Raw genomic sequence first — 10,021 nt, 5'->3', positions numbered from 1 at the left:
GATGGGCCGCGATCCCCAGCCCCTGCAAGACCCCCGTGAACCACGTCGCTCTAGGAACACGTCAAGGTGACGTCGGTTTCACCGATTTTGAGTCTGCAGTCTGTATGCGGGCCGGCCACCCCGCCCCACCACGCCGCACCCCGCCGCACACGCACAGTGGGCCAGAAGACCGGTGGAGGCGGACAAAACTCTTGACGCGTTCTGAGCTCCAAAGTCGGTAAACAGGCCTCGAACCGAACGTGTGACCCCACCAATGGATTGCTCTCCGAACGAGGAATCCATTGGTGGGGTCACACGTTCGGTTCGAGTCCAGTTTAGTGACTCTGGAGCTCAAAACGCGCCTAGAGCTTTGTCCGCCTCCACCGGTCTTCTGGCCCACTGTGCGCCGCACCCCGCCAGCCAGCTGTCTACTTATTCCCCAGGCGTCGCGACGCGCCCCGAGGTTTGGGCGTCGTCCTGGCCGTCGCCGGCGCTGTCCTGTCCAGGTCCTGTCCGGCACCCGGAGGACGGCGACGGCGTCGCGACGCCTGGCGCCGCCTGCCGGCCAAATTGACAAGCTCACGATAGAACGGCCCGAGGCCCGCTGGCGCCGCCGGGGTGTCAGTGCCTGGATTTATGATGGCGTTGCGACGCGTGACGGAATGCCCCTACACTCTAAATGTAGGGTGCCCAGAAACTGGGCGCCTTTGTCGCCTGCCCCACTTTTTAGGGTGCCAAATGTCACCCAGTTTCTGGGCACCTTTGTCGCCCAGTCTCGGGGTGGACTAATCATGCAGTAACCGGCCCTCTCCCATGGAAGAGCATGCACAGATGTCTAGTTCCCGGGCGACTAAGGTGCCCAGAGTCTGGGCACCTTTGGCACCTTAGTCGCTGCTGAGCCATGGGTGAAGGCAGGTTCCTTAATGGTTTGCCCACCCCGAGACTAGGCGACAAAGGTGCCCAGAAACTGGGCGACATTTGGCACCCTAAAAAGTGGAGCAGGCGGCAAAGGCGCCCAGTTTCTGGACACCCTACATTTAGAGTGTAACTGCGGTGCGGCCCCCTCTCTCTCTCTCTCCCTCTCCCTGAAACTGTCGATGTGCTGTCCCACTCCCACCGCCACGGGCGGCGCCACCAAGTCACGGCACTGCTAATTTCCGCGTCAGTCGGATCGGTATTAATTTTGCACGCGTCTGCAGGCAGAGGCCGGGCCGCCGCTGGAACCTGCAGTCCTGCAATCCTGGAATCGGTGTCGTCTGCTTCCTGCCGCGCTGCCGCGCTGTCGCGCCCCGGCAGACAGACACTGCGACGACCACCGTTCGTTCTGCCTCACTGGAGGAAAAGTTTTTCTCCTCCATTAAATAGTCTGGCCGCCATCCGTCGTCTGCTATCATGGCGGCTTTGCAGATCCGCCGTGGACCCGGTCAAAACTCTAGGCGCGTTTTGAGCTCCAGAGTCGCTAAACAGAACTCGTCCTGAGCGTGTGGCCCCACCAATGGATTCCTCCGAGTTCCTCGTTCGGAGAGCAATCCATTGGTGGGGTCACACGTTCGGTTCGAGATCTATTAACCGACTTCGGAGATGGAAACGCGTCTAGAAGTTTGACCGCCTCCACCGGTCTTCTGACCCACTGTGCGGTGGAGTCGCGGGCACGCCGTCGGTGAGGTAGGCGACCCGACAACCGAAGGGCTCATCTGCAGTGAAGGGTGGTAGGCAACGCCGGAGGGGTGTGAGTTCCAAAAGGCCCTTAAACATCTCGAAGACACCCACACCCACACAAAGACACCCACACACACACACCTACAGAAACATGCACACTCCGGAAGGGGGCAGTTCCAACGCAGTCGACAAGTGACCTGTTCCTGATGGCTGCCCCCCCCCCCCCCCCCCCCGTTTCTCAAGCTGCGGCTGGGCAAACGCGACCCCGGTCGTCGTCGAATAGTCGCGCGCCAAACAAAAGAATAACGCCCCGGCGACCGTCATCCGTCTGTCTGGCCGGAAACGGCACAAACGGAACAGAACGGCGGGGAAAGGGGGGAGGGGGTCATTCTTTCCTTTCCGCCATTTCAATTCATTTCCATAGTCGGTGCAGTGGGAACCGGGACGCCGCGGCGGCCGGGACGTCGCCGACGTCGCGTCTTGGAGGTGCAGCAGCAGCAGACTGATTCCGAGAGTCGTTTCGTCGCTCTGTCTCTCTCGCACCTGAAGGGGACGCCCCGTGAGTGCGAGAGAGACAGAGCGACGAAAACCACTCTCGGAATCAGTCTGCAGGCCGCGTTTACGTGGCCGAGGAGGCCGAGAACCTGCCGATGCCCTTACCGGGTTCAAGCACCCGCGCGCGCTGATCTCAATGGATTCAAAATTTTAATGATTCGGGGTTCGAATACCGACACCGACATTTTTTCCTTTTTTCCTTTTTTGTTCGGGAGAGGGAGGTCTGGCGGGACACCTTTTGGCCCGGCGCGCGGAAAGACGAGCGCAATGCAAGAGGGACAGTCTTGCGACGCGTAGAGGGGGCGTCCCGCCCCACCCCACCCCACCCCACCCCACCCCGCCCCACCCCACCCCACCCCGCCCCACCCCGCCCCACCCCGCCCCACCCCGCCCCACCCCACCCCACCCCGCCCCGCCCCGGCCGACAGAGAGGCAGGCAGAGAGACAGAGACGGACGGAGCAGATAATGCAGTAATTACTCCTATTAACCGTTAATGAATGGTGCGGCTACCTTAGGGGCAAGCACGGCCTGGCCACGGCCTGGCGCAGCCTCGGCCCAATCTCTTGTCTCTCTCGGGCCCAGACAAGGACACGCACTTTCTCTCTCTCTCACTCTTCCTCTGTCTTTTTTTGCGAAGGCTGCCGCGCTGGGGCGGTGGGTGACCGGCGGGGCTGGCGGCGTCCTCGAGGAGGGGCGGGGTGGGCCAGGGTGGACGCAGACTGATTCCGAGAGTCGCTCTGTCTCTCTCGCACCTGTAGGGAATGCCCCGTGAGAGCGACAGAGACGGAGCGGCGAAAACGACTCTCAGTCTGCAGGGTGGTGGACACGGCGCGGCCCGTCAGAGGAGTCAGAGGAAAAGAAACCAGTCATCCCAGGAGGGGCCCGCTGCTGCCCCGCGGCTCGCAGCGCAGAGGTCCGCCGTCCACCCACGCATCCATCTATCCATCTAGGCGGGAAGGGAAGGGAACTTTGGCCATCCGGGACGGCATTTGAACCGCCGTGCCGGAGAATGCAGGCCAACTCCTCCAGTGGCCTGGCCGTCTGACTCCGATGGTTATTCGTCGTGCGGTCTCTCTCGCACTCGTACTGCGGGAGATGGCTCGGAGCCTGCACCGAGATTCCCTCTGCCAATATGATCGAGAAAGCCATGCGAAAACTAGTCAGTGTCAAAAACACCTCTATCAGACAACGATGATGATCACCAAATTTAGTATCGCGAAAAATTATGGACTGTGGACGGTGTAGAACTGTGGACGTATGCGCTATGTTACTATGTCGAGGGGTGAATCACTAGCGTACTCATGTGTGCAAATGTGCCCGTACTCAGTGAAACCACAAGTTTAAAAAAAAACAAAATTCGCTTATTTTTTTACACGATTTGGCGTTGTGTGTCGTCCAAACCGCTGAATAAAGCCAAAACACGTTCGAAAATGTGAAATTCATGAGTATTCGAGGAAGTACTCACCCGTACTCATACTCATGTGTACACCAGAAAGCTGAGTGATTCACCTCGTATTATGTTCACATGCAGTCAAAAATCGGCGACACTGCGAGAAAAGATCACGGTAAATCCTGTACTGATTACTCCAGACTTCACCGTACTTTTTTTAACAGGCAAAACCGTCGTTTTTTTACAGGCAATACCGTACTTGTTTTTACAGGCAACACCGTACTTGTTTTACAAGGAATCCCGTACTTTTTTACCCGGCAATCCCGTACTTATAATATGTATCAAAAACTGCTATAATTTATTTCAGTCGGTTGACCCTCGTTTTTCAAGATTCTGATGTACATAACTGCTGAAGTCGGACTCCTGGACCCCCCTTCCGACCACTCGTTGGAAAGGTCTTGACGAGACCTATCGAAAGGTGCAATAAAATTTTTCAGTCGGTCGACCCCCTTTTTTTAAGATCCTGATGTAGACAATTCTTGGGAGCGGCCTTTGTTGGGACCAGATCTGGTCCTTCCTACGGCATGCACTGTACGAAAGAACGGTAACTACTGTTAAAAAACTACGGAATATTTTGTAAAACAAGTACGGAAAATACTGTAGACTGTACGGTGGATACTGGTTTTTGAAGTACGGTAAAGTTTGGCAAAAAAATTATCCAGGATTTACCGTCATTTTTTCTCAGAGTGGACCAGACATCGCCCCAATCAAAACTTACCTCAAAGTGGCCGTCGCCTGAGCGAAACGAGGACGTAACGAACGACACGTCTTTGTCTCTCTTCCCCCTTCTTTTTGTGGATAAATGCCTAAATTCCCCGCCACGGCTGTACGTGGGTGAGTTTCTAATAAATGTCCGTCGGGACTCCGGCCGGCCGGCCCGGCCGGCGGCCCCGCGCGGTGGCACCTGCAGACTGATTCCGAGAGTCGTTTCCGTCGCTCTGTCTCCCTCGCACTCACGGGGCGTCCCGTTCAGGTGCGAGACAGACAGAGCGACGAAAACGACTCTCGGAATCAGTCTGCTGCCCTGAGTGCCTTGCTTGCCGCTGTCCTCGGAACGGCCTCAGATTTGTTGTGGCGGTGCGAGATGGGGCGGCCCGGCCGAGTTCGGCCTGCTTGAGGCAACTCTGAGGTAAATTGGGAATATGGTCGGCATTACTCTTGCATGGTCCAGGGCGCTGTAATGAGAATCGGTGTGCGTGGCGCGGGGTCGCTCCGGAGAGTCGCTCTGTCTCTCTCGCACTCCGCGGGCCGCGCCGTGAGTGCGACGGAGACAGAGCGACGTTCTTCGGCGTCGTTTCGCACAGTGCAGAGGGAGCTGGCTGCGCGCTGCGCTCGCTGTGCTTGGGGTGCCCAGTCTGTGTGACAAGTCCGCGTCCCCGCAGTCCGTCTTGCGGGTCCACCTCGTCCTCGGCGAGGCGCTCAAGGCCTCCGGCCACTACACTGCGCGCCAGCGCGCCGCCACCACCGCGCCGCGCCGCGCCCTCGTGGGCCACGTCTGGGGCGCGTTAACAAGGGCGCAAGCGACACCGTGCCCTGTTGCGCCCCGTGCGCGAGTGAGGGAAAGAGAGAGAGAGAGAGAGAGAGAGAAGAGAGAGAGAGAGAGAGAGAAAGAGAGAGAGAGAGAGAGAGAGAGAGAGAGAGAGAGAGAGAGAGAGAGAGAGAGAGAGAGAGAGAGAGAGAGAGGGAGGGAGGAGGGGCGGAGACGGAGAACGTCCGGAAAGGTGCATCGCAAGGATGCTCGATTCCGACAGGGCTCGAGCAGCCTGAGCTTACCTTTGCAAATATTCTCGACCAATGAGTATGCTTTAGAAATTCGATTTCAAAACTCCAACCTTCAGCAGCCCAACAAAGTGACCTGCGTGTTTTTGACGAGCAGATTTTCGCGTGCCAGTGACTTGGAGGCCAGACCGCCCCGCGACCCTGCCGCGAGTCGAGCCGTGCTGTGTCCGAAGTCCGGAAGTGAGGTCGGAGCTGCTTCTAGCAGTGTCTCGAGACCGCAGGCGGCGTGGCCAAGCCTTGGCGGCTCTGAGGGGCCGTTCTGCATCGGGCCGCGACGCCGGCGCCACGCCGCGGCCACGCCACGCCACGACAAACACAGAATTAAGAGCCTTTTGCTCGGTTTCAAGACCAACGACGCAATTCCCGTAAGCGGCGCCCAGTTGTTGTCGTTGTTGTTTTTGTTGTTGTGTGCGCTGCAGCGGAGTGCAAATAAATCTAAACTTGCGCGTGGGAAGATTTTTTTTGTCTGCGCCGCCGGCCGCGCCGCGCGCCCTGGGAAGCCTAGCCATCTCTGCCCAACCCCTTGGCTGCACAGTTGCCCATGGGCCCCTCAGCTAACCGTACAGGCCCCAGCGCCCCCCCCCCCCCTCTTTTCCCCTGGCCTCTGGCCCTCCCGGCCAGTCCTCTTGGGCAAGTCGCTCTGGGACCAAAACCAACTTTTGTTTATTTTCCGTGCCAATGTTTCTCGCTCCATCCATTCAAATCCGGCACTCCACCCCCTACCCTGCTTTCTGCGCACCCCTCGTCCTTCTCTCTCTCTCTCTCTCTCTCTCTCTCTCTCTCTCTCTCTCTCTCTCTCTCTCTCTCTCTCTCTCTCTCTCTGTCTCTCTCTCTCTCTCTCTCTCTCTCTCTCTCTCTCTCTCTCTCTCTCTCTCTCTCTCTCTCTCTCTCTCTCTCTCACACATTCAATGGGCCGTGTACCGCAGTTTTCTTTCTCTCTCTGCCGGACACGTTCTTCCCCTTTCGAGCGCCGTTCCTCATGGAGGTTACATCTTTTAACGACGTCCAGCGGAGCGAATCCACGTACTGTGTTTCGTCGCTCTGTCTCTCTCGCAGTGTCGCGCACTTTGGGTGCGAGAGAGACAGAGCGACGAAACCCCGGTGTGAAAAGGACGCCGCGTGGGTAGGCCTGCCCGTCGTACAGGGATGCGTGCGGCATCAGGGGTTGCCTACCCGCCATTACCATTACCATTAAGGGCTAGACCACACCGGGCGCCGTGCCGCCGCACAGTGGGCCTGAAGACCGGTGGAGCGGCTAAAATCCTAAACGCTTTTTGAGCTCCAGAGTCGCTAAACAGGACTCGAACCGAGCGTGTGACCCCACCAATGGATTGCTGTTTGAACGAGTAATCCATTGGTGGGGTCACACGTGCGGTTCGAGTCCCATTTAGCGACTCTGGAGCTCAAAACGCGTGTAGAATTTGTCTCTCTACCGGTCTTTTGGCCCACTGTGCGCCGTGTCCACGATCGCTGTGTCTCCCTCGGACACAGGGTCGCATGGGCTTCCCGCAGGGGGTGCGAGAGAGACACAGAGCGACTTCTGACTGGCCGTGCCGCGCGGCCAGCATGGCGGCCAAGGTGCTGGATGGGAACTCCTTGTTCTTTATCTCGCCCGCATATTGAGTGAGGTGGCGGGCCGGCTGAAGGGAGGCTTAGAGGCTAAGGGTGCGCGTTCCCCTGCTGGCCCTGCTCAGGGTGGCCGAGGCGGCGCGGTGGCGGTCCGGCCGGGACGTCCCCGTCAAGGCCCTCGGCGTCGTGGAGCTCTGACGGCGACCCTCCGGCGCCTCCCGGTGGTCCGGCCCGGACGTCACCGTCAAGGCATTCATCGTCGTGGAGTTTGACGGCGACCTCCACCCGGGGTGCAGGGCTGGGACGTCCCCGTCAAGGCCTTCGCCGTCCTGGAGTTTGACGGCTACCTCCACCCGGGGTGCACACTCCCAATTTCCTACTGAGAAATGCCGTGCTGTCATAATGCTAAGCTAATTCTCAGTACTCTACGACACAAATCTATCATAATACAAAGAAATTTGTTTGTAATACTAAGAAACTGGTCATAAGTTACTGAGAACCCCTAACCATACGTTACTACCTTCGCTGTGCTGTCATAATACTAAGCTTTTTGTTCGTATTACGAAGAAAAAGCTCAGTAGGATCTTGGGAGTGCACGTCCGAGACGTCCCCGTCAAGGTCCTCGACGTCGTGGAACTGCTCAGACGGCCTGCGACTTCCACCCGCGGCGCCGTAGCCGCGAGTCTTGGAGTCCTACGAAGCAGCTCGTGCCGCGGGTGGCCGCCGGATTTGGGCGCTGGATGCTCCGGGCAGCAGGCACGGCTGGGTATGGCCATGGTATGGCAAGGGCAGTCCTGGGCAAACCCGCGACTCAAAGGAATGGATGGAATCCATGAATGTTTCAGCGGCGGGTCCCCCCAGGGCGGGTCCTTGCGCACAACGTGGATGCCCCTTCCCCTTCCCCTCCTCTCCCCTCCCCCTCCCCCCCTCCCGCTCGCAAACCCCGTCCGGCCACCATGGGGCGCCGCCACGCCGCCACGGGGCGCGTTCGAAATCCGAAAGGGCGCGCGCGCTCTCGCTCGGCCCGCTCGGCGTCCTTCGGGTGTTTCCGCCGCGGCCCTTCGGGCGGACTTCGGACGCCCTCTCGGCCGGCATATACGGTATGGGGCCATAACGATTTGCTGGGATCATTGAATAGCAAGCAGATGGCTCCTGTAGCGCGGGCAGCGCGGGGCGAGGCGCGGGGCGAGGCGCGGGGCGAGGCGCGGGGCGAGGCGCGGGGCGAGGCGCGGGGCGGGTTCATCTCTCTCCCACCCCCAGTCCGCCCCGGTCTGCCCCGGTCTTATCCGTTTCCTTATTTGAATATTTTTCACACTTGCAGAGCGCTCATGCCCGCCCACTAGCACGTTTGCTGCTTCGATCCTTCGGCATCCTTCGGCATCCTTCGGCCGGCCGTTGCCTCGCAGCAGCGCCTCGCGATGGTCTGTCTGTCTCTCTCGCACTCGCGGAGCGGCCCGCAGCGGTCAGTAGGAGCGAGAGAGACAGAGAGTCGCCGCTCGAGTCGGAACACGAACACGCAAGGGTCGGCGCGCTGCCGCGTTGCCACATTATTGAATGGATTAATGACAACTAAATTGAATGGAGCCCCGAGTGTCTAGGATCGGGAAAACGGCCATGATTATGGGTGTGCGTGGGTGTGCACGTCCATCTCCTCGGCCTGGATCGCGATCGGACGTCAAGACACCTGCCCGAGGGCCGGCGGGGCGGGGCGGGGCGGGGCGGGGCGGGGCGAAACGCACGCACGGAACCACAGAGCGAACACTAAGTGGGACTATACTGTACCTTGGCGCCCGGTTTAAGCAAGTTCCATAACCACAAAAAAAAAATTGCCAAAAACGCAAGAGACAAGTTCTCAACGAGTAAACTTTGTTCACTTGCGCTCGTCAGATGACCCGAGCCGAGACTTTGGTGCGAAGTAATTTCCCAATTTAATACCAACTTCGGTCGAGGGCTCCAATCAAAGACCGGGGCGCTTGGAAGCGAGTACAATTCAGGCCTCGCGAAGCCGACAAAGCCAAACTCGCTTCAGCACAAACCTTCCTCTCTCTGCCGCTTTTTTCGGGTGCGCAAGAATGGGTGTCGATTCCTGTTCATAGCTGCTGAGGCGTGGCGGCGACGCTGTGCGGCGCGGCTTAGCGGCCGATCTTTGAATGCAAAGTGCGTCGTCGCGGCAGTCGCGCCCCGCTGCACAGTGGGCCAGAGGACCGGTGGGGACGGCCAAAACTCCAGATGCGTTTTGAGCTCCAGAGTCGCTAAATGGGGCTCGAATCGAGCTTGTGACCCCACCAATGAATTCCTCGTTCGGAGAGCAATCCATTGGTGGGGTCACACGTTCGGTTCGAGGCCTGTTTAGCGACTCTGGAGCTCAAAACGCGTCTAGAGTTTTGCCCACCTCCACCGGTCCTCTGGCCCACTGTGCGCCGCGGACGTGGCTCCGGGACGGGCAGCGCCCAGGGCGGTGCCCTCTCTGTCGCACTCACGGGGCGGCCCGCCGGGGGGGGGGGGGGGAGGGGCCGGAGGGCCGGGCCGCGGGGAGCCTTGCTCGGAAGCAGCCCCCCGGCCCCGCCCGCCTGAGAGGCGTCCCGGCCAAAACAGTGCAATAACAATAGCAATGCGAATGTGAATGTGGCGATGGTCCTAATTGCCCGGCGACACGCAGGCCGCATGCTTAGGACCTCGTTTTGTTTATAAACCGTTGGCAGTGCTGCGACGACGCGCTGCGACCCCGGCCCCGATCCACCTCGGCTAATATCCGGTGTAGGAGCGATAAATAGCGAAACAGAGTGAAACAGAGCCGGACACGGTATTAGATGGCGCGGAGAATTAACAGGAGCGTGGGGGAGGAGACAGCGGCGGCTTTATTGAAAACGACACCAAGGAAGGGCAGGTGTGCCAACGGGATGGCGCTAAGATTCTCCTCATGGTTGAAAATGGAGTCTGGTTTCTCCAGGAGCTTGCGACTTTTTCCAGGAGAGTTCCAGGGAACCTTGCGGTGAACTTTCAAAACGGTCCGAATTTTGACTTTGCTC

The sequence above is a fragment of the Thrips palmi genome, unplaced genomic scaffold (assembly GCF_012932325.1).
Source record: "Thrips palmi isolate BJ-2018 unplaced genomic scaffold, TpBJ-2018v1 HiC_scaffold_6, whole genome shotgun sequence".
Taxonomy (NCBI): Eukaryota; Metazoa; Arthropoda; class Insecta; order Thysanoptera; family Thripidae; genus Thrips; species Thrips palmi.
The sequence above is the reverse complement of the archived record's forward strand: the minus strand, read 5'-3'. Positions refer to the sequence as shown.